The sequence below is a fragment of the Pezoporus wallicus genome, unplaced genomic scaffold, assembly GCF_028554395.1.
Source record: "Pezoporus wallicus isolate ANWC-B61680 ecotype Strahan unplaced genomic scaffold, APGP_CSIRO_Pwel_v1 contig_4131, whole genome shotgun sequence".
Lineage (NCBI taxonomy): Eukaryota > Metazoa > Chordata > Aves > Psittaciformes > Psittacidae > Pezoporus > Pezoporus wallicus.
Genome location: NW_026641950.1, coordinates 3,229,264 through 3,253,642, shown reverse-complemented (window position 1 = coordinate 3,253,642; position 24,379 = coordinate 3,229,264). Strand labels below are relative to the sequence as shown.

At 39.7% G+C, this 24,379-nt stretch overlaps 1 protein-coding gene across 1 annotated transcript in view; it reads left to right on the top strand.

Annotated features, from left to right (window-relative positions):
- CPA6 (carboxypeptidase A6) overlaps positions 1–24,379 on the top strand; it is an 81,936-nt gene that overhangs the window by 632 nt on the left and 56,925 nt on the right. The window lies entirely within an intron of this gene.

Genomic DNA, 24,379 nt, shown 5'->3' with positions numbered 1-24,379 from the left:
AATGCGTGTTAGAAAGACGGAACTAAGCAGTAATAAAAGGCACACTGTGGTATCAGTGCTAGGCTTTGCCTCCAAAGTGTATGTTCTTTTTGCCTGGCTTAAACACTTCGGTTTTAGCAAGTATTTAACAAAATAGAGAGCTTTATGATGCAAATGAAAAGACAATCATACATAGGGGCATTAGAAGCCATCTTTTCACAGACACTATAAAATTCATTTAGACTGACCAGCAAATTCCTCCGGAGAAGCACACCTCCCTGTGGAAGTAGGAACTGTATTATTCTTTTTATTGTATTAAAGTAGCCAAGCCAGGCATGGAAATTCCACTACTAAAATGAAGCTTAAAAACCTCAAAACATGCCTTGAGCTTCAAGGACATGGTAATGTGATATGAAGCCATTCACCCCTGGGTCACAGTTAGTGACAGAAAGTAGTTAAACATTTGACAGCTGTTCCACCATGTCCAGTTAGTTCCTCTGTCCCGGTGTCTATCCTTGCTATGTGAAACCAAAGTGACCACCACACTCAGGAGCTCTCCTGGCAGTGGAGAAAGGAATGGGGCAGAACAGTGAACTGTTCTTCAAAGCCATGGCATAAGGTTTGTGCACCTGCACTGTTTGCTCTGTCTGGAGCCCATTGCACAGTCATGGTCTTGATAAGACCCAATTGTTTTAAAGTCAGGATTGTATTGAGTTTATTTGGAGATGACATTGAGATGAGTAACACATTCCCAGTGCTGGTACATAACTTTTTCTGAATATTAGTTACATGAGCTAGCCATTGATCAAGGTACAAGATGTCAAAATATACATTTTAATATCCTCTACGTTTAAGTGAGATTGTCCATCTATAATCCAGTTGGTTAAAATAGAAGAACAATGCATGCAGATTCATGTATTTGGCCTCTGCTAAGCATGTGATTCACCAACTGTTACAAGTTTTAAAAATCATTTTCTTGTTGAATCATTTTATGTGCCCCAAGTGACGTGTGAAGGACGCACCCAAACTCTCCCTGTTGATCCCCGTCCTAGAAGATTTTGCATAGAGTCTAGTCCAGAAAAACAAGGTGTCTCATCAGCTTCCAGAGTTTCGGCAAGCGCAACAAAAATCACTACTAAAAAAGAAAATAATAATAAAAAATAAAAGGCTAGAGTTCATTATAAAAACCCTTGGTCAATAGGCAATTGTAGTAGGGGGCCAAGATATATTTACAAGCCTTGCTGAAAATGTGGTCACATTTGTAACAGAAACCAGAACGTGTAACACATGTGTAACACAAACTGGAAAAATAACCTGATCTTTTTCCCACTCTACTAATCTTTTCCATTCCTACTACCCTGGCATTATTTGTGTCAATAAGAGACGATGAAAAAAATTGTTTGTACCAGGATGAAGGTTCCTTCAGAATTATGACTACATCTTGTCCTTCTGAGGCATCTGTCATCAGCCAAATGTCTTGGGCAGAATCATTTAATTCCCTCTGTGTGTGCAATTGAGTAGGAACAGTTAAGTGGGTATTGCCATCACTCCTGAACCTCATCATCACCTAAAGGGAAAAATATTTTGGTAGGGTTTCGGGTTGTTTTTTCCTTTTTCTGAGAAAGGCAATAAAAGGGGTGTCCCAGCCACCTGACTTCATTTTGTGCTAAGAAATGTGTGTCAATCCTAGTCACTTCTATGAGGCTGTAACATATAGGGGAAAGGCATAAATAGAATTAGGGCAAAAAGGATAAGAGAAAGGAAAAAAAGGAACAAAAAAAGCAATGGAAAATATTTCTCACAAACTCAGGCCAGCACTAGGAGGTACAGAGCAATTGCAGCTCTTTAGCTGAGGACTCCAACCCAAGACAATTAACTGGAATTGCACATGTTTCTCCAAGCCAACCTCTCCAAACTGTGTTCAGAGCAGGCCAGGTGTGCCATATGGACACATCTTTATGCAAATGCATTCCAGATACCTTCAGGAAGTCAACAAATAGTTGGGACGTCTGAGCAAGGAGGCAGGAGCTCTCGTGCCCACTGAGTTCACCGAAGAGCAGGTGTATTTGCCTTTAGCTATCTCACAGAACATACAGGAGTTCAATCAGCCTCTGTGCTCTTGTGCCTGCAGTACCTCAAGAGGAGCTGGGAGCTACTGCCTTCACCTCTAGAAGACCCTGCTAACCAGCTACCCTGCAGCAAATTCAGAACTGTACTCACATTTTTCCTTCTCCCACTTGCATGCTCTGTCCAAAGGTTCTAGGGGAGATAGGCAAGGGGAGGGGACACATCAGGGTTTGGGCAGAGTATTCCACAGGTTCTAGGGGAGATAGGAAAGGGGAGGGGACACATCAGGGTTTGGGCAGAGTATTCCACAGGTTCTAGGGGAGATAGGCAAGGGCAGGGGACACATCAGGGTTTGGGCAGAGTGTATGTGATATATTGAAGTGGATTTTGCAGGAGGCCATTACCAGAGGTTCAGACAGGGGCAACAAGGATAACTAAATGCATGAAATGGCTTAAGTTCTAGGACTCTGGTCTCTAATAGAAATAATTTAGGGCCTAACAGATGTCTGCAACCTTTGAGTGACATGGAGGTAGTGGATAGAAATAAGTTGTGCCCTGTTTCTTCCAGTTACAAGCAGGAGATATAAAACTAATCTAGTAGAAACCAGGTTGAAAATAAACTTCTTCACTCCACAAGTGAAGAATCCTTGCTGAAGGATGTGAAATAGTGTTCTGGGCTCCTGTCTGGCCTCTGCAGGTGGAAGAAGGCAGAAAATGTGGGGAGTAAGGGAAGACATAAAAAGTCAGGACCTGGGCAAAGCTTGCACCCATGCTTGGGAGCTCTGAACTTTTCCTAGGTTGTCTACATTAGATGCAACCTATGGTCTTCCTGTAGTCACTTATACTTCTCTTGGTTTTAAAAGTATGTATGTTACAAATGGGAGTGTAGTGTAGTATTAAAGAAAATTCATGTCCAGGCTTGGTCTGTGGAAGGGAGAGTTGCCAGGTATGCTACTGAAAGGACATCCAGCCCAGGAGATCACTGCGTTGCAACTGACTGTAGGTTGGAACAGTACTTAGTGGTAATACTCTTCCTTGGGTAGCTGTGTTTTGACAGTTTTCCATAGGAGGGTACTGGAACAGGTGGACTTCTGGTGGTTGGTTTTGACCAAATGCAGCAATCTTCCTCTCTTAGGAATGCTATGAATGAGATGGCTACCCATTAGCAGGTCAAGGTTTCTTAGGACAAAAAGCATCTCTCTCATTTATTCTTTAAAAAACACTACTAAGATCTTTTTACTCCAACTCACCTACCTCCACCTTAGATGGCAGTTGGGCATGTTCCTCCCATTTTCTACCCCACTTCGTCTTCTTCCAAAGCCTTTTCAGAAGTGTGCCTTATCTCACCTCAAATAACCAAATGCAGGCAAAAAACTTGACCAGACCTTCTTTAAGGTTTTTGCTGGACTCTTTGGAGACTTTATTAAATACTGGATCAAGATTTTACCTCCTCCAAAATCATGCAACCAACTAGGTTGGAAAAGACCTTTAAGATCATCAAGTCCAACTGTTAACCGCAGGTTACACTTCTGTGTGTTGCAATGCTGCAGGTAATTGTCATTTCTCTTGGCCAGGTAAAGGCGATGGTATGTGCTTATATTATTGTGTAACAACAGTGTAAAATAAGATGGGAGTGATATGGGTAACAAGGAAATTGAAATCAGTAAAGAAATGTTCTGCAATCCAAGATGCAGTATGCTGCAGCTACTAGGACATCACATCCTGAAGGCTTCATAAACCAACTGTTCATGTAGATAAGCACAGATATCAAATCTGAGAGCATCTGGCAAATTTGAAGTATTTTAATGCCCACTAATACCCCTACATACCATAGCTAAGTGCCTCTGATCCTCACAATACCTTACACACAATAGCTGGCAATTTTTCTGTCTCATGGAAAAAACACATGGGAGTGTGATGAAAGCGAGTTGCTGAGGGAATTGAGAAGTGGAAAGGAACTCCTGTGCAATTCCCCTCTGCAGATTTTCCAAATGTTTTAATCGGGGACTAAAAGATCTGCTTTGCTGTGTAAAAATGGTTCTTTCTCTCTGCTGCTCAGCTCTCCTTCCCCACACCCACGTCAAAGTGAAATGTCATAAAACTGGCAAAAAAAAGTACTTGGAAAGCACACCACCAGCCTTAGATGGAAGTTGATCATATTAATTCAGATGAAAACAACACTTAGTGCTTCTCTAGATGGTGTTGGGGAGATTCTTAAAGGTGAAAAGCTGGGAGCTCTCTAGCACAATTATAAGTATTCTCTTTTAGAATAACCAGTAATTCTCTAATCAAAGCACCACTGATTCCTAAAAAGAGCACATATCAGTGGAACCCACAAGAACTCTGGGACCTCTATTACCCATTCTTGTCCTAACACCACAGCTCTAATTTTGAACTTTCTCATCACCTGGTATTCTTCCTGTAGAATATCCTTTACGTTCTTTTAGAGGGAAAAAAAAAAAATACTGCCAAGTTCTCGTTCTTTTTCTCATCTAAGTCCAGGCACAATAAATTTACCTTTTAAAGGCTCTCTGTCCTCCTCATTATAAATGAGAAATACAAAGTGTTCCAGTTGCTCTTTCCCTTTATTTTTTACTTTTTTACTTCTTTTTGGTTTTTTTTAATAATTGGAACCACAATGTATATCCACATCACCCAGGTGAAGTGAATGCCAGGCAAGGAGGGTCCTGGTTCATTATGGCTGTGTTCAAATCAATATCCAGGTTCATGTCACCATATGAGCATGGTTGCATACTCATACAAACTGGGACCCCATTGGGTGGTGTTCTGGGTTCCTGTCTGCCCTTTGCAGGTGGAAGAGGGCAGAAAACATGAGGAGTAAGGGAAGATATGAAAAATCAGGACCTGGGCAAATCTTGCACCCATGCTTGGGAGCTCAGAACCTTTCCTAGGTTTTCTATATTAGATGCAACCTATGGTCTTCCAATAAGAATAATTCTTTGGGAAGTGCAAAATCAATTCCTGTAGACATTTATACTTCCCTCATTTTTAAAAGTATATATGTTATAAATGGGAATGTAGTTTAGTATTAAAGAAAATTCATGTCCAGGCTTGATCCATACAGTTATGTTCTGCAAAAAAAAAAAACAGGACACATTTAAGGTGAACTTAAACAGAGATACTCATAAAAAAAGACAGCTCACATATCAAATCAATCTGGACCCTCAGACTAAAGTATCCACTTTGAATCCACCACTTTCTCTGTCTCATGGAAATAAGCGAGCAAAGAGATAAAGCTTTTCCTAGAGCTCCCACTTCTACACTATACCCACCTCAGCTGCTGCTGCTGCTGCGAATTAACTCTCCCAGAGTCTCTCATGGGCTTCTTAAAATGAAGTTCTCAACTCTGAATGCTTTGTACAGGACTTTAACAAGCATTTAACAGGGGACAGATGCTATATAAATCACGCACATACTGATTTTCCTTTTTTTTAATTAAGAAAATTGGAATCTAAAATATGTGAGCAATTCACGTGTAAGACACTGGAACTTACTTGTAGTCCAGAAGGAAAATCATGGCTCTGGAAGGAGCAAATTTGGAAAAGGGAGGCCAAAAACCTGCTTTCCTTGAATACATTGCTAATAATTTGTGGGGAACTCTAGTTTCAGGCACCGCAGAGCTGTATCCCACACTGCACAATAAGCAGGATCCCAAGGTCTCCTGAAATTCTAGTATCTGTAAAAATGTCATCCATATGTCTGAAACAGCCTTACTTGGTCAAAATGCCATAGGAAACATTTATTGCTCCATCTAGTTGAAGGTGAATGACCACCATTAATCATTTCTCCCTATCTCCAGGAGGTAAACTCTGTCATCTCTGTTTTGCAGAACTGTTCTTCACTTACCTTTTCTCCTCAACTTTACCTCTGAATATATAACAGAAATTGTACTCCCTTTCTACTGTAGAACATGGTATTTAACAGTGTTCTGTGTGTGTAATATTCAGGCAAAAGCCAAGAAAGAAAGGTGCATGCTGATCATATATCGGGCGTCTGTTCAGTAGTCTTGTAAGAAAAACCTGCTCTGGGTATGCATATAGAAGTAAAAACTGAAATCAGGCAGTGTAGTTCACCATCCTGTATATTTACTGTTCAAGCAGTATGATTTGTTTTGCTCCCAGGCAGGAGATAAGGGGAATATTCCTGCAGTTTGACCCTCTACACCAAAAAAATATTAAGATAAACAACATTGCTACTGTCCCCTGCCCCCCTAGCTTACATATTCATGCTATCAGTATTATTTTTCATGCAGAAAACAACTTTCAGTGAATCCTGTACCCTCCATTCTATTTACAATGATAAGCAGGTTGGGTTGAAAAATGAGAACCAATAATTACAATTATACATTATACCCGTCTCTGAAAACCCTGCTGCAGGCAAAACTCCTTGCAGAGCTTTACAGGACTTTTGCTGGTCTCAGATATGCAGACCTCCAGTAAGCAAACTTCTGAGACAATTGGGCCCAATCTCAATTTATGTTTTCTTTTCCTGTAAATTCTGGTTCTGGTTTAAAGGCTTTGTTTACATGGTTGAGTACAAAGATGTGGTTCTGATTTGATATTGCTGTTACAGCAAAGCACGCATGGATTTTAAGGGTGCTACAAATCTACACCTCAGTATATCAGATCAGAATTGGACCTTAAACAGACGCTGAATTTAAGGAAAGCATCTGGAAGCAAAACTCTAAAACTGCTTTTTGTGCAAGACACCTGAGCATGGGTCAGCCAAAGTACTCTGAATTGAAAAGATATTCAGACCAACAAATGGATGGGGATAAATCATTCCATTTTTTTTTCTGATACTTTTTACCTTTTTAGCTGGCCTAATGAGGATGAAGACCAAGGACCTCACTGCTTTCTTATGAAACTAAAAGCTAGGCATTGTGCATCACCCCAAGGATGCCTGGTTTGGGGTGGGTGCTGACACAGGCTGGCCTACAGCAGCAGGCAGGGAGCACAAACCCATTCCTTCTGCGTGTCTGCTCTCTGCAAGCTGAATGCTAGGGCAAACAAGGTTCTACCAAGTCCCTCTTCCACTGGGGATTGATGAGGCTTGCAAGTGTGCTTTTTAAAAGAGAAGCCACACCATAAAGTTACAAGGCAAAGCAATACAGAAACCAGCACTTGCTAAAGAGACGTTTTAGACTGCTTAAACACACCCATGAAACAAACAGAATTATTAAATCAAAACTTTCTTTCTTTTCTTTATGATCTACAGCTCGGTTAAGGCTTCTATACAGGGGAGACTATTAAAGCATGACCTTGAAAATGAATTTGTAGGAGGTTTATTACAGTAAGGTTATTCTAAGAAAAACTTACTGTTTCATATATCATACCATATTTCAGATTCCTTCACAAGACTAATGATACAGTTTGCAGCACTTCATGGTTCACTCAGAGAGAGAAAAAGAGGTTCTTTTTATTTTTAATTTAGATTAAAAATAATTGTGGGTGTTCACAGTTCAGAAAGCCAACCATGTCCTTCACGTGATGGCTTTTTGTGATGCATCCCGTGCATCAACAGTGTCACCAGCAGGTCAAGGGAGGTGATTCTGCCCCTCTGCTTCTCTCAGGTGACACGCCTCCTGGAGTACTGCATTCAGCTCTGAAGCCCTCAATGCAGGAAAGACATGGACTTTTTGGAGAGGGTCCACAGGAGGGCCACAAAAACGTTCAGAGGGCTGGAGCACCTCTCTTACACAGACAGGTTGAGAGAGCTGGAAAGGTTCATCCTGGAGAAGAGAAGGTTTTGGGGAAACCTCAAAGCAGCTTTCCATATATGATAAAACTGTGGTCTGTGGATGGATTTTTAAATGTTCATGTTTTAGCCAGGCTTTTTTCTCCCAAAACACTGAAGGTGCTAACTTAGTTGAAATAAATGAACAGATTCATCCATAGCAGTCAGGCATTGGTTTATATAAGTATGGGATAGGACCCTGAAAGAAAGTCAAGCCTCAAAGACAGTCATGAGAAATTGCTTTAGCAGGCCTGACAAAAACCTGGTGCAGTCTTTGATTTACTCCACCATACTCCCACCAGGATTACCACCAGATGCTACTCTAAGGCTGCAGTGCAGTGACACTGCCAAACCCCATGAACCCCTGCTAATGGCCAGGGCAGACAGTTGTGCTCCTGCTATTCCAGATGTGCAGCCCCTGCTCAGAGACTGGCACTCCTCTTCGTATAGTGAGCCAATTCCAGGAGCAAAGAGAGCAAAAAAGCAATTTTCCTTTTTTTTCCCTATTTTTTTTTTTTTTCCCCTGGACTGTCAGCTTGTCAAGCTGGGATCTGGCTGCTGCAGAGCCTCTGGGGTATTCGTGTTGGCGCAGGGAAGGGGTGGGAGTGGCTGTTTTTTTGGGACCTGCCTACATACCTCAAGCCTCTCAGTCTCCCTATGCACATATGCACTGGAGACAGTTGTCTGAAAGCAGTTAAATTCCAGGTATGAACTCCGAGGAGCACACCATGGTTTTACCTCGGCAGAATCTGGCTTCTTGTTCAGTCCCAACTGCCAGGCTCCCCTCCAGACCCATGTCAATGGAACAATTCCAGATGAGTGTTTCAGGCTCGCAGGGAGAATAGTGGGATGCCTGTTTTCAAGTAAGTGCCTTCCTAAAAGTGCAAAACCAAAGAAAATGTTAACCTTGGTAGCAACCATCATCATACTTGGGGTTTCGAAGCAAAGAGGCATCATTCCTAACCATACAGTAGTTTGGGTTGGAAGGGGCTTTCAAAGGTCATCTAGTACAACCCCCTGCAGTGAGCAGGGACATCATCAACTAGATGAGGCTGGCTGATGTCTGAAGAAGATGTAAGTCCTTCTTTACGAAACAGACAAGACTAAGATGATAGTGTCTACGGAAAAAGAATCTCTATATTTATCAAATAGGTTGTTGTTAAGGAAACAAGCTGTGTTTGTCAAGAAAACAAGGAAGACATTTAAATAAGGACATTTTACTATGGCATCTGCCTTTTTTTGTCACGGTGCAGTTTCAACAGGGAAATAAACCTTGAACTGTATAGGACAAGCAGCCAAGAACATACTCTGCCTAAAATCTGTACCAAATAAAAAGAGTCACCATGTAAGCACGCTGCCAAGTCTGGGCTAGTAAGCCAAGTGTCTCAGCAGAATGCGCTTGTGACACTGCCGGCAGTACATAGCGTAAACATACCCTGTGGCACAAAGACAGCACGTCATGTCTTTATTCTACTCTGTTATTAACAGACTGGATCCCTGATGCATCTGCCTATGGTAGTGACAATGCAAAAAAAAATGCATATGGAGATTTTTAATAGAACATACAGTCTAAAATATTTGCTTTCTTTGTGAACAGTTAGTTTCACCTTCAGTCTGTTCAGCTGAGGTTCTTTTATTTTGCTTTTACCAAAAGCAGTTATCTTAGTCTTAAATATACAGTCTTAAAATCATGGGCTATCAAAAAAAGCCTCAGAGGAAATCAAAGCATTAGAGTATAAACAGTAAAAGCTTTTATATTCACTATCCAACGCAAAAAAAAAATTCGTAATGTATATTCTGGGGCCTAGCCTAGAATTGTAACTGGAGTGAAATATGTAATTATGCAGGTTTTGATCCCTACTGCAAGAGTTGTTTCTGTTCAACACTAAGTTGTCCTGAGGCTAGTGATTCTCCCTCCAAAGTAGCTGCAAGGAGTGTGAAGCACAGGAACCCAGGGCTTCTCTGCTCAGCAGAAGGGTGACCACAAACTCTGGGAAACCCTGTCTGCTTGGCATGGGCTGTTCAGTGTCTGAGCACATCTGGTGTATCGTATCTCTCAGAGGCCCCAGGCAAAGAACCTCAGCTGGCCAACATCATCAACCTCTGTCAAACCGGCCCATGACGAAGACACTGATCTGCCCTTGTCAGACAGTTCTGTGTCAACATGGAGATAGAAATGTGGGTATTTCAGTCTCAAATTTGGTAAAAGAGGATTCAGAGGCTTCAGCCTTTCCTCCCTTCTACGATGTATGCTGCTCACCACATGAGGTAATTATGTCTTTCAAGACTTTGCACCTAGCTTCACCTGCCAAAAATGTGTATCAAATTAGGAAATAAGTGTCCAGTGAGCTCAAGTACTTTTGCAGGTCAGAAAAAGGTTAGTAGGTGTCACAGACCTGGAGGTTTGAGGACCAGCAATGTCCCACCCTAGCATCCAAGCCCTCCATGTATGCTTAGTCCTTAGACAACGAGCAGCATGCAACCCACCAGTGTGTTATTTTTCCTATGTCCTTCCTTCTTTCCTTGGACCTATCAGCTCTTTTCCATAAGGTAATTGTCATTTTTTGGCTGTATGATGAGTGAAAAGTAGTTAGCACAGGATGCCTTGCCTGACCAAATTGGAGAGGGATTTGTAATTATTAGCACGTATAGCCCACAAACAGATAGGAAAATAGTACAAAACCGTAGAAAGATTATCTACTTAAGCGTTTAGGAGATGATGGAGAAGTGAAGTAAAGTCTGTCTCCTACATGGTAAGGAGTCAGTATAGACTAGTGCTCTGGATGAGTTAAGTCTTCTGTCCCCTTTTTATGAGGGGCAACCTCTCCAAATGCTATAAAAGCTCCACTGAAAAATGGTGGGTGAACGAGTCCAGGAATCCAGAAAACCTGATCTTTTGCTTCTGCTGAATGAAACTGTAAAAGTGAGGAGAAAACCTGTAGATTTTACCTTATCAGACTGGATCAGTCCTACCAATTTGCAGACAGCGAGACAGTGCCATGAAACAGTTTAGGGTACAGAATTACAGAGAACAAGGGATCCACACTGTGCCCTGTGAAATCTGATCATTCTGCATTGTTTTTCTTTAATCCAGCATCCATTATCTCTGTAGACAAAAATACATGTGAGCTTTTATGTATAGCAACTGCACTGGGGGTGGTCTTTGAATTAGAAGGCATTTGCTCGCAGAGCCTGTAGCAAGTCACTCCGGCTGCAGGCTGCACAGTTATACTGGGAAAAAAAGAAGCAAACAGGAAACAAAAAGCATCCTCCTGTACAGTTAAAGAGGACAGGCCTGTGAAAACTACGAGATCTGAGGAAAGAGATTTCTAATATACAGGTGTGTTTACTGTGTGGTGACATTAACCAAGGGAAGTGATAGACAATATTTAAAGGTTTATCCTACAGGTAATGGATCTACAAGATTCCAGTTATCTTGTTACAGCTAATGAAATACAGCCTTAATGATGGAGTAGCTAATAGCTGGTCAATGAAAATGCAAAATATTCATTCTTTTGAACATATAAAATAAACAGAACAAAAAAAAGGGACTTTATGCAGGAGGAAAATGCAGGGATCTCAGTGGGAAGGACCAGTTTCACAGCAGCCAATGGAAAACATGATTGTTAGGGTGTATTTAGCAACTGGCAGTCTCTGCCCCACTGAAAAACATGGCACAAAAAATAACACAATCTTAAAGCAAACAAAGAAGGAATTTTAAAATTAATTGTTGTGTAAAGAACTTTGCTGCTATAAATGGGCGAATTCAAGGTAATAATTTTAAAGTGATTTGATAAAATTGCATGCAGAGTGTTTATTTTTAAATTGCATGGCTATAAAACACCAGATGTTGTACAGTGAAGTAATGTCAGAGGAAGACTGGAATCCATTGTCTATGAGGAACAGGCAGATGCTTGCTTTTAGGAGCGACATCATGCTCATAAGAAAGTTTGCTTTCAGTGCGAGGACACCAAGCACTCTTTGCTGTATTCAAGACTTGTTTCCACATTGCCTGCAGGGTTTGTTGTTTTAAGCTTAATTATTACTCATGTGAAACAGGGAAGGGGGAATTTAAAATTAGAGTTTATGGTGGAAGTAAATTGTCCTATGTTACGATGGGGATTAACCAAAGGAAACATTGTCTTTTGGGTAAGCAAAGTAGCCAAAGCTGAGAGGCCTTTGGTATTTTGGCCATATGTTGTCTTGATGTATGGCTTAGGCCATTCCACTCTGAATTTTACAAAAGAAAAATGGAAATACAACAAAAAGATATATTTTTTCATTTGAGATGGCAAAACCAACATTCTGATGTAAAAGCAAAGTATCACCTCATATATTTTGCTGCTTTTTGCATAATGTAAGTTTTTGGCAGCTTATTCCTAGCCATGTAGTATGCCAACTCCATTTTCCGTGAAACTTTATGTAAGGATAACTGGGCACAAGATGAATGTAACAAGAAAGAAGCTTCAGAAGTATGGAGCTGACAATTTAATAGTTTTGTACAGCCCTACATTTGTGGTAGTAATTCACATAATACATCAAGGGTAGCTCAGTGCATACATATTTTGCACATCACAGCTTTATAGACTGAAATAATTGCAGACAGAAATTAATTCACTCTATGTCAGTGTACAATATAAAAAAGACAATTTAAAAATTATATTTATATGAAAGCAGAGAATGTGGGTTTATCTGGATTTTTTAAAAATACCTAATGACAAAAATAAACACAGCTGTGTATTTGGGTTGTGATTTTAGTGTTCAGTGGACATGGACCATCCTGCCAGTTCAAGAAAAAAACCCAGATCTTCAGTTTATAATTTTGCTCAATCAGCCATATCAAAGCAGCTCTCCTCCTCTAAGAAAAAAATACAGAGCAAGGCTGAGGTTCATAATGATCACAGGTTTCAAAATTTGTGCACTCAAGGTAGCATAAAACAATGCAAACATCATATATCCATTCACATGAAGTGTGATCTCATTCTTCTAGTCCATTTCGGTCAAATTGAACTACATCTTATTTATCTACCAAAAACCTCAGCAAAATTAAATAGACCAACCAAATTGTTCCTTCCCTCTCTCCAGCGTTTCACCTTTCATGGGGAGCAAGTATATTAGAGGCTCCCTGATAAAATCACTGGGTGCTACCGCAGCAGAAGCAGATTTTTAGTGAAAATGCTGCTTGGGGGACATATCTTGGCAAGCAACAGATTCCTGATGGAAATAGCATTTGTCATCAAAAGTTCTTTTGCAGAAGGCCTACCCCATACGTAGTTTCTTAGTTGTTGTTTTCAAAGGGCCTTTCCTTTTGCTGGCTGTGCAGGTGCTGAGCCGAGATTACAGCCTGCTGTGTAAAAACCTGCTCCTTTTCCTTGTACCTGTCTCTCAGTTCTCACCCCCCTTCTACTTCACTGTCCTCATGTCTCATCGTAAACAGCCTGCAGAGCTGTTCTGGGTAGGGACTGGCGTTTTACCACCTGCTGGATCAGCAGATAACTCCAGGTCTTTGTTGTCTTGTATCTGCAGTATAATCAAGTAATAGTAGTTTCAGCTCTAACACAGGTAATTTGGACAGTGAATCCAGGCAGTATGATGAATAGCAGTCTTATACAGGTGAAAATAAGCTTAAGTGGTTTTTATTAACTTGAATGCTTTCAATTTAGGGATTTGTTTTCAGTTGGACAGAAGGCAGTAAATGCTGATGAGATGATTTGTTTAAGGGGCTAGCAGTTCTCTTCAGCATTTCATTATCTTTCTGTGAATTATTGTAGCAGGAAAGAACCTAAATTGCATTTATGAACTGAGTCTAGGAAATGAATAGGAGGCTGAGGGGAGATCTTATCACTCTACCACTACCTGAAAGGTTGTAGCCAGGTGGGGTTTAGTCTGTTTTCCCAAGTAACCAGTGACAGGACAAGAGGTAACGGCCTCAAGCTGTGCCAGGGGAGGTTTAGACTGGATATTAGGAAAAAATTCTCACCAAAAGGGTTGTCAAGCAGGAGCAGGCTGCCCAGTGAAGTGGTTGAGTTGCCATCCAAGGAGGTATTTAAAAGATGTAGTGCTTGCTTAAGGATATGGTTTAGTGGTGGACTTGGCGGTGCTAGGTTAACAGTTGGACATGATAATCTTAACGGCCTTTTTGAACCTAAATGATTCTATGATTCCGTAAACTGATAGTTTCCATTAGGTATCAATAGAAAAAACTCCGTTTCTTAACATTGAGTTGATGTGAGTAAGGCTGAGAAAGTTGAGACCAGCGGGCAAAATCTTTCTGACACCCTCTGAACTTGGTAACTCGTTCTTTTTAACCCTTTGGATTTTCTTGGTTTATTTGCTTGGCTTTAGTATTTTTTCAGATGTATGAGTTGGAAATTGTTATCAATAAAGAGGTGAGTCAGCAGGAGGTCATAATGTCTCTTAGAGCAATTGTTTATCTACCCTGTTCATTTCAGTCCAAGCTAACTCACATCCTGGATGAAGTTGATAGCAATGTCTTTGTCACTAAAAATTCCATGTATGTTTTTATACATTCAAATATCTGTATCAACGTTTCTGAAATGGGAAAGGTGTCCATTATATCTTCAAACCTGTTAAGTCAAAGCAACACGCAGAGGTAGCAGTCTTTCATACAGAAAGTATGAATAGCATGATGTCAGCCAGTAAGGTAGACTAAACAATCCATCTTTTTTAGATAAAAACTGTAAAAACTTTAGAAACGTTTACTGCTTCAGGTATCTGATGAAAGTTACAGTAATAAATCTGAGATGTTTTAGAAACCATATTCCCAGGACAATTACAGAACACCCTAGGCATTTTCTGTCTGCCTGCTGCTAGGCAGGACATGTTTGCGCCATGTTTCATAAATCCAAGTTCTGCAGCATGAAGTATTTTCTTCTAAGAGCACAGCAGTGAGTTGTCTAGACAAAATGAATGACATAAAATCTCAGTTGGAGGGTTTGGTATTTCGGTGATGAAGACATAATACTCAAAGGTCTCTGCATTTGTGGTTTTCCTTAGTTTAGCAAACTGTATTTCAGATTGATGTTTAACAAATAATCAGTGCACTAAATGCTTTTTAACAATCAAGTAATAAACAAATCTAAAGGCATGTCTCAGGAAATCAGTTGTAGGTTGGTAGAAGAGTGAATGATCTCTGCTTACTACCCCAGATGGTACATAGCTCCAGAATGGAGAATTGGTACTAATGGGATTTGCTCTGCTTTGTCAGTGAGCTGAGTCTTTCATAGTAGCCCCTTCCCCATCTTCCATACCTTCTATCAGCAGAACAGCCAAACTCAGCACATAACATTCAGCATGAATAGTCCAAGCCATAGCTCAGTTGTAACCACATCTCGAACTTTGAAAACACACACAGAGTTGCTGCTTTGCCAGTTAGAGATTTGGGAGGGCAGCCAAGGTACTGCAGGGTGGTTTTGATGGAATTAAATCAGAATCCGGCCAAAATTCAACACTCCTTAATTTGGGTAAAAAGTGATTACCAGGCACATAGGTGAGATTTTCGCAAGTTCCAGTTCAGAGCATTGAGCCTTTTTTCAGCTGGTTGGAAATAAAGACCATACCATCTAATGAGACCTCTGACTTTGTTTAGCAGCGCTCCCATAAAGTAGATTAGGTTTCTCTTGGTAACACAAGGGACTCCCAAACCTTAGTGCACGAATTCTCTACTCAAGGAATGTTCTTGTCACACTTTTGCTTCAAGCTCATAGCTTTGTTGTTCCTTTCGATTAAATGACTAACACTGCCACCTTATTTTTTATTTACGTATTGAATTGCTGGGGAAAAATGCAGACGTTGATTCAGGAACCTGAACAACTCTGGGGAATGTTGGCTTCAGAAGTTTACGTGTTGGAGTTGGAAGTAAACAAGCCCCAAAAGTCACAAACTTCTCAAAGTAAATGAAACTGTAATGCATTTTAATTTATGTTGTGACCAGAAGTTCTCAACTTCACCCCACATTTTTACACAAATATTTGTATTATCAGCCATAAACTGACTTCATTAAATTAAATAAGATAATATGCTCCATTTTACAAATATTTCTCCATAAATTAAGTCATATTGGTAGCAGATTTTGAGCCCAAGTAAGTCCAAAGCACTTGAAGTAGTAAGATCAACTATTTAAAGGGTCATTTTTCTTGTTTTAAATTGGTAAACAAGATTTTCAACCTTTCTTTAAAAAATAAGAAAAAAAAATAAGAAAAAAATTAAAAGCTCTTAGGTATGCCAGTGATCACAATACCTCACATGAGATTGTGAATGTTTTATGCTGGCCTTTTGGGAAATCAATCACAGGACCCATAAGTAAAGAGTTAGTGAAGGAAAGAGAGAGTGTCTTCCAGGCATGAAACATCTGGTTCTTTGGCAGCCTGTGCAGACTTTATATTGCCAGCTTTAAATTGAGCCTTTGAGTTTGCCACATGCTTTAACTGACAATGGGCTGTCTGGACTGCCATGTGTTCCTGGTTGTGGTTGCTTTAATATTTAATGTTTAAGCTTATTCCCCTCCCTTCTCTTTCTTGAGAGGATCTCCACACAGGTAAAATGTTGCACTCAGCTCGAATATTTAGGGCTTACAATCTTGCTCTTCTAAGCCTCTAAATATGCATATCTAAATGTTTTTCTAAGGGCTGGGACAAATTTATTGTACTGCAGGAATTATGATCCTGAATATTCCTGTGCATTACCCAAAGTTCTACAGTTGCAGACATTTGAAAGAAGCAATTAGAATATCTCCCATTGCAAGGCCATTAATGCACCTGTTGACTAGTCAGAAACTTCTCAAGGGCTTACTTTACTAGGTTGACTCTGAAGTTTATGTAATAGGTTCTAGCTTGGTTTGGGGCTCTGTTATCATAAACCTGTTACTAAAGGAAGTCAGCTGGAGGAATTGTGCTTGTCAATAATGAAAAATAGTCGAGGAGCAAACAGAGCATGTCATCTGAAACACAGATTGTAAGTGGTCCTATTTATGTGTAGTTTGATTTAAGGTGTTCTGCAAATAAGTCCTTTACAGCTGTTAGAATTAGATAGAGGCTGCTGTTAGGGAGAAAAATAATTCTGATTGTTATCTCTTGGATATTAAACCCTAATAAAAACATGAAATTGCTTAAAAGAAGCCTCAATAATTTCCAAATGAAGTGAGCTAAGAAATAGAGGAATTTAGATAGTTCATTCTCAGTGTATTCAATTTGTGTATTGATTACAGCATCCCAGTGCTCTTGTCCCTACATGACACTCCAAACTGTATGCAACATATCTGCTCTGCTGAATGGTCTGAGGCTATTGTATTGTCAGACCTTCTAGAGCCATAGAGGCGGTTATATTTCATACTGATCTTAAGAATTACTTTTATTTTTCTCTTCTGCATGGATGGTGCAGTGAAGAATAGCTGGTAATCTGAAAAGTCATGGAAAATTAGTCTCCACTGTGAACCTTTAACCAGCAGATAAATACCCTAATGCTTGTTTCCTATACTCAAAATTTTTTTAAACTTCTCATATTCTGCACGAAGTGTTTCAATACTCGAAGTTACCGATGACTGGGGAAGCAGAAAAGCATCAAGACAGAGAATGGCTGCAGGTACTCCTCTTTCCCTCTGTGTGCTTTTTATTACAGGCCACATCGACTTCTGCACCCCAGAAAATGATTAAATGCCAGTGTGTTATGCTGACAGTCAAGTTTTTCCATACAAATGCTTTCTAACCTCCATAGACACACCTTCTCCCCAACTGTATTTGCTGTAAAGATGTAAAACCTTTTGGTTTTATGCCAGTCTCTCTGACTGCCCACCTCTTAATCTCCAGATTCACATTTTCTACTTCTTGATGTCTGTTCCTGCTGAGCCATGCCCCCAGCCTTTCCCTTCACTTCCTCTATATTCTTCAGTGCCCTCCCTGTTCTTGTGATAACAATTCTCCCACTTCTCTTCCAGTTTAGTGCTCATTTAGAAACTGGTGCTGCAGCTAAACCTTAGATCAATGATGGCTACACAATGGATTATGAATCTTTCATAATCTGATATAAAACAAAATTGTAGTGCGGTATTACTAAGCATGCTATTAAACTGATTTGAAAATCATTAAAATAGTTTCAGTTATAATACCGGTATCAGAGGGAGCATAAATTAAAGGGCTTCTCTTTCTTCCTTTGTTTTCACTGTGAACAACAGTGGGACAAGAGAAGTCAGCAGCTACTCTGCTTATCAGAGGATGCCCAAAGGCAAGTTCTAAGTGCTGCTCATTAAGTGTGAGTATTAAGTAGACTTACAACATCAGGAATCTCTTCACTTTCACGTCCAAAATCACAACAAATGGCAAGCTAGCAGCCACCCTGCTCTATTCCCTAAGACAGCTATGGATCTGGTGCATTTCTGTACTGTACCGCATTTATCTGGTCATGCCTGATAGCATGGTGATTTACAATAGTAATAACACAGCACCAGGATGCCACTTACTGCTGTGGCAAACTGTATCAAGCTCTGCCAGATTAACAGGCTTCCTGTGAAAAAGTAGCACCCAAATACTCATCTACCCAGGGAATTAGGCATCTGTTCACTTTATCTACCAAACTGATAACCCCTTTGTTACATAGTTCATTCTCTCAGCAATTGACCTTCAGAATAAATGTGAAATGCAAACCTAGGAGCATATAAAAAGCCCCTAAAATCTATCAAATCACTTAGTAAAATTCATCACTTTTGGTTCAAAGTACTTCCTAATTTAAGGCTGACATTTATGTGTTACTCAAAAAGAGCTAAACATGAATACTGAAAAGAGGAAAGAAGCTAGAAGCATCAGAATTAGTAGTTAAACTTTTACAGCACTTAATTTTAAAAGATAGGGTAATGGCAAGAGATTCTAAAATCTGTAAGAGCAGAGAATTTATGGTTTTGCAAAAGACCTTTAGAAAGCTACATTCATGCATAGCTGCATCATTAAAGTGTTTTATGGAGAGGTTTTGAAGAAGAGTGCTTTGGTTTCATTGGTACTTGCTTAAAACTGTAATATTTTACGTAAGAGTCTAATGTGGATCTGAGAAAGCTTATTTTACAATTTAAGTATGTCCCGACTTTGTTAGCATTCAGAAATCAGCACTTGTGTAATGTAGTGCCCCTGCAGGCAGAAAACATCAGTCAAGTAGAGCAGGTAAAAACAAAAGTTACTCTGGGTGTGTTTGGATGAAATCGGCCTTCAACAGAATAGAAACTTCTATGACAGATTTTCAGTGCTCTCACTGGCCCTCAAAAAGAGGCAGCAGAGGTACTTACAATATATTTTAATAAAAATCTTCTGGAAGCTAAATAGATAAACTTATTATTTCTCTGGAAATAAATATACTTCATGAGTAGTTATTGGCAAATCGGGATGTACCTCAAATCTGACAAAAGTCTAAGGGTGAAACTTCTCTCACCAGAAGGTGGGATGACTTGTAGTCATGTGTTTGTGGCATGGATTTGAGTGGGGGAAAAAGTTTTCCCCATGCAGTAGTGTAGGATATACATCCACACTCTCAAACACAGTGGTCTTTTGTAGTAAAAAATGCCCTCCAGTAGTTATAGTCCGTTTGGTAAATTTGAAGTATGACTTCTGGTAAAGTTTAAACCTAAGCAAAGATTTACTTACAAGTCTTGGCATATTGAGTCAAAATAACCATCCTTTCAGGTTATGTCTGTGTAAGCAAGTAGACACACTGATGAGACTGGTAGTGTGCACCTTATGTTGGTAGAGGGGGACACTCAGGTTCACATTGGAAGTGCACTCCTGATCTGAATTAAAATGTTTATGTAGCTTCTGTTCCCCCTGCCCCCAGCACTAACACCTAAAGAACAAGGTGTCTAAAACACTGCAGCTGTTAAATAGTATGCCTGAAGCAAAGATTTCTTCCTAATGTCCATCATTTATCATTGATAGAGAGACTGAAATCTCTGAGGTGTCTTGCGGAGGACACAAAATTGTATTTTTTATTAGTTGTTTTTTGTATTTGTGGGTGTGATAGGGAGTATCTTCTGTCCAGAGCAATCCACAATTCCTTTACTTATGTATTTTCTAAAAGCTTTAGTCAACCATTGGCTCCTTTTTCTGAAGAATACTTTCCCATTGTAATCAGATTTGTATTGCCTAAAAATGGAATCATTGCCTGCTCTGTACCAGGAATGTATTTAAAGTAGCAAATAGATAACTGTAGAAGGAAATGTGGTTAACATAAACCATTGACAGACACCATCTGTATGCTGGGACCTGTATGCTGAAGGATGTTGTGTCAGTAATTATCTGGATCACCTCAAATCACTGTCCCGAGAGATTAGAAATCATCTGACTACTGAAGCAGTTCAGCATCATTCATTCATACCATTTCTTTTGTTCGCTGAGCACTTAAGTGAGTGATATTTAGTAAACAGTATTTGTCCTTCAGTTCACCTGTGTGTACTGAGCCACCCATCTGAGTGGACTTAGAGAAACATCCCATCGCCTTGGCCTGGGTGGCAGGTCTCGTGTGGCTGTGGAGAGCTGGCATTCTCTCACTAGTGCTTTCTGTCTTCTCAGCTACTCCCATGAGAGAGATGTGCATCACCGTAACAGGTCCCACATATGTTAGCTATACACCACACCCAACACAAAACCAGCAAAGCATGAACTCTCATGCTGTAATTTTTTGCCTTGTGTTTGTTTGCAAAGGTGTCTTTTGAACCACTCCTTTATGGAAACCAAGGTATCAGAAACAGGAAATACAAATTCTCCAATGACAAAAGTGGTTAACACCAGGCTTTCACTTTTGAAGTTACTACAAATGGAGTCATATTACCATGAGTGGGCTTCAGAAATGCAGGGCAAGTCCCAACAGCCCTGGAGAGAGACAGGCTGGGCTGCAGATTTAAATGACAGAAATTTGTCTGGCGTTGGCAATTTCCCTTGTAGTAAACTGAGCACAACTGTTCACAACTTCTTGCTTGAGGGCAGAAGGGGAAAACCTCCCCTTACACACCGCATAGTGTTATTCTCCACAATACTTCAGTTCTATGGTTTACTGAGAAAAAAGCAAGGAGATTCTGCGAGGGCAGTTCGAAGTGCCTCAGCATTGCAATGCTGTTCTTCGTGAGGTGACACTTTACAATCAAGCAGAGGGCTGTCTGTCACCTGCCACAGGTACATTCTGCTGACTAAGCTAGAAGACTGGTCCAAAATAGAGAGCTCTCCTTGAGATGATTTGATAAAGATGGTAACCACCTTTTGATCTGCGCTAACAAAAAAATCACATCAAGACGTATTTAAGGTAATTAAAATACTTGAGGCATTAAGGAAAGGAAAAGGAAAGTGTCCTGCTGTAGGCACCGGGGCAGGAACAGTTCCTGGACGCAGGAAACTGGCTCTGGTCAGAAGTGGGATTACTGTGCTTATCTGAGGCGCCTAGAGTATGGTCCTTCATGCAGCAACACTGGGAACCTCTCTAGATCTGTACCGTGGTAGTCTTTCGTTTAACACTTATTTGTATATTCAGACATTCAATATGTGTTTCTTGATGCTCAAGACTGTACTCCTTGAAGTAAATTGCTACCTCAGAGTTTCCAGTTTACAAAAACAAACAAAAGAATTCACTGCTTTTCTTCTTTTTCTTTCACATTTTTCAGCCATTCCTTATTATTGTGCTGAAACTGCCTTACCCTGCCTTACCCTACTTAGCATCCTTTTGATGTGAACATTTTAATATGGTATTTCCTTGTACTGCTCACTTTTACTGTGCACTATTTCTCAGTTGAGTGGTATTAAAAAGTTTGGAAATCTACTACTAAAACTCCATATTAATATTTATTAAATGTAATATTTATGTTTCCTCTATTTACAATATTAATAATATTTAATAACATAATATTTGCTGTTCCTGTAAAAAGATGATAAAAAGCAGATGACCTAACATCTTTCTGTAATTTATTTTCCTGTACAGCTTGCAAAGGTTTGGCTTTACTAGAAAAGGATTTAGAAAAGTCTGGCTTGACTCTTCACCATTTTCACAAAATGCTCAATGTGATAGATGAGCTAAATGTGAACAATGAGGCCTGCAAGCAGACTTTTATTTTCCAGCAAATGGGCAAATCTGAACAGCTTTATTGCAGCACTCACTAAAAACAGTTTATGCCTTTAGTAACAGACCATATAAAATACGTAATTGCCATGTTAAGCACAGCTATCTGGATCTGTTAGGAACAGGCTACAAAGCCATCACTAATCTTGCTATAGCCTCTTTTATGATAAATTCAAAGACTGATACTCCTTATTTCACACAGACTGCATTAGTATGTATGATTCCCCGTTCTAGAGCCCCTTTCTCCCACAGAGGAAAAGAACAGCCTGTGTTCTCTGCGTTCTAAACAGCAGTTTAAAATGAAAACTGAACAATGAAAACAAAACCAAAAAAATCCTTAAGATGCACAGTATTTAGGATATTCCTGTGACATGGTAAGCTTCCTTCAGTATGTCATCAAGACCAGGCATCTAAACAGGAGTTTTCACATGCTGCCTGCTTTATATCCACTCTATTCTGGGATACTGGGTCTTTCTGTTGGATTTAAAACAGAAAAGTTTTCATTTTCTCTCCATGCAGAATGGGAAGTTTCTGGAATCTCCCATCATTTCCTGCTTGCCCAAAACTGTCATCATAGTCAAATGGTGTTTCAGGTATAGACAACTGTCCCAATGCGCTTCAGCTCAGGAAGCCTTCTGGTCTCATGGAGAGAACCTTGGTGTTAGCAGCTTTTTGGGGTATTATATGTAACTCATTCTACTATCAGGAGGTTTTTAAACAGGGGAAAAAAAAAAAAAAGAGAAGAAAAAGAAAGACATCAGGAATGAAAATGTTGCTGTGAGGCAGTACTGCAGAGAGATTTATTTGCCCATGCAAGGCAGGTATCTTTTAAATAAGCGCCAATAATGAACTTAGGAATTGCAGGGCAATAAATATCCTGCAATAAACATTTTGCCCTAACATCTGCACATCCCAGATGTCGGCAGACATGAAAACCCAAGACCAGATTCTCAGTTTATGCAACAGGCATAACTCCATTTGCTTGAATGAAACGATGTATATTAACGCCAACAAAAAACAAAAGAACACCAAGTTCTTTTGGAAGATATTTTAAGAAATGGTTTATTATTTAAATATTTAACATGAACCTTTCTCCTAACAGTCATAAACACAGATTGCCAAGAAGTTAAAAATCAGCCTCATAACACAGCTGGAATACACAGACTGCATTTATTCATTGGTGAACTATTTTAGCCCACTTTGGTTAGGTGAATAACCTTACCAAGGTTCTTAATTGTTAATTGATTCATTGCCTGTTAATCCTTATTTGTCACGCTTATTTTAAAAATAAACATTTTTCTTGTGCTACTGAGGAACAGGAATAAAAGCTGTTCTGAGCTGATTCAAGGAAGTGTGTCAGAATGTGCAGAGTGGTTAGATTAGTGTGCAAAGCTCAGAATATTCTATTCATGAACTTGTTTTGGCAGGAAGGGGCAGCATTTTAGTAGATACCTACAAACATTGTCTCCTATCTACCTTCAGACTGTTATGACATAACAAAACTACTCCGTCAGTTGACAGCACTCTGCTAGAAGTTGCAGGAGTGTTACAGTAGTGCTCAAGAAAAACCCATGAGGTTGGAGTCATTTTCAATCGTATTTGAAATTGCAACTTCCTAGATAGATAGGCACAATTAAACTAAACATTATTACCTTAACCAGAAGCAGACGCACCGCTTTTTTGCTTAGGGAAATGTTACTATGGCATCCTATAAGGTCAAGAAACTAAGAGGCACAGAAGTTTCTGGAGGATTCCAAGTCACCCCACCCAAACAACTATTAATACAAGAAAAAAGTAAATCCCAGGATTTTGCCTCCATATTTATGCAACACATATCTCCAGTATTCCCTTAAGTCAGAAGTGGTTTTGTAGAGAACTGACACAGCATTAATATAGTGGAGAAAAATTATTTCTCAAGCAGCTTATGAAAATGGCAAAATGTAATTGCCTTAATGGCTGGTGCAGCTGCCTTACAGGAACTGCCTTCAGAGAATAAATAATTTCATTGCCACTAAAATATTTATTTCCCTCCCCAAGCCTTCAGTTTGATTTTGGTTTTTAAATAGCATTCTGCATTTGGTGTACTTTGGTTTTCTTCGGCACTGTAGGTTCCATTTTTCAGAGGTAGGGTAGCAGGTCAGTTTTGTGTGAGATACTCAGGACTCATTTGTGTCATGAGGAAAAAGAAGGAAAGAATTAGTTTCAGAAAATCCAGATCAAAGCAGAGTCAGATTGCATATGTGCATATCAAAACTAAGTTCGAAGAGTCAGACCCATCAAATTATGCATAGCTATCTTGTTTATATGTGTGACTGTGTTACACACTTCTTTCCCATCTGTCGCCCACTGTTAAGTGAGACTGCAAACTTGCAAACTACTATAAACATGTTTAAATTTAGCATCCTGTGTCTTTTTTATCAAGACACATGGTTAAGTATGTGCAAGAACTGTGATATATGTATTACAGCATCACTGGGGT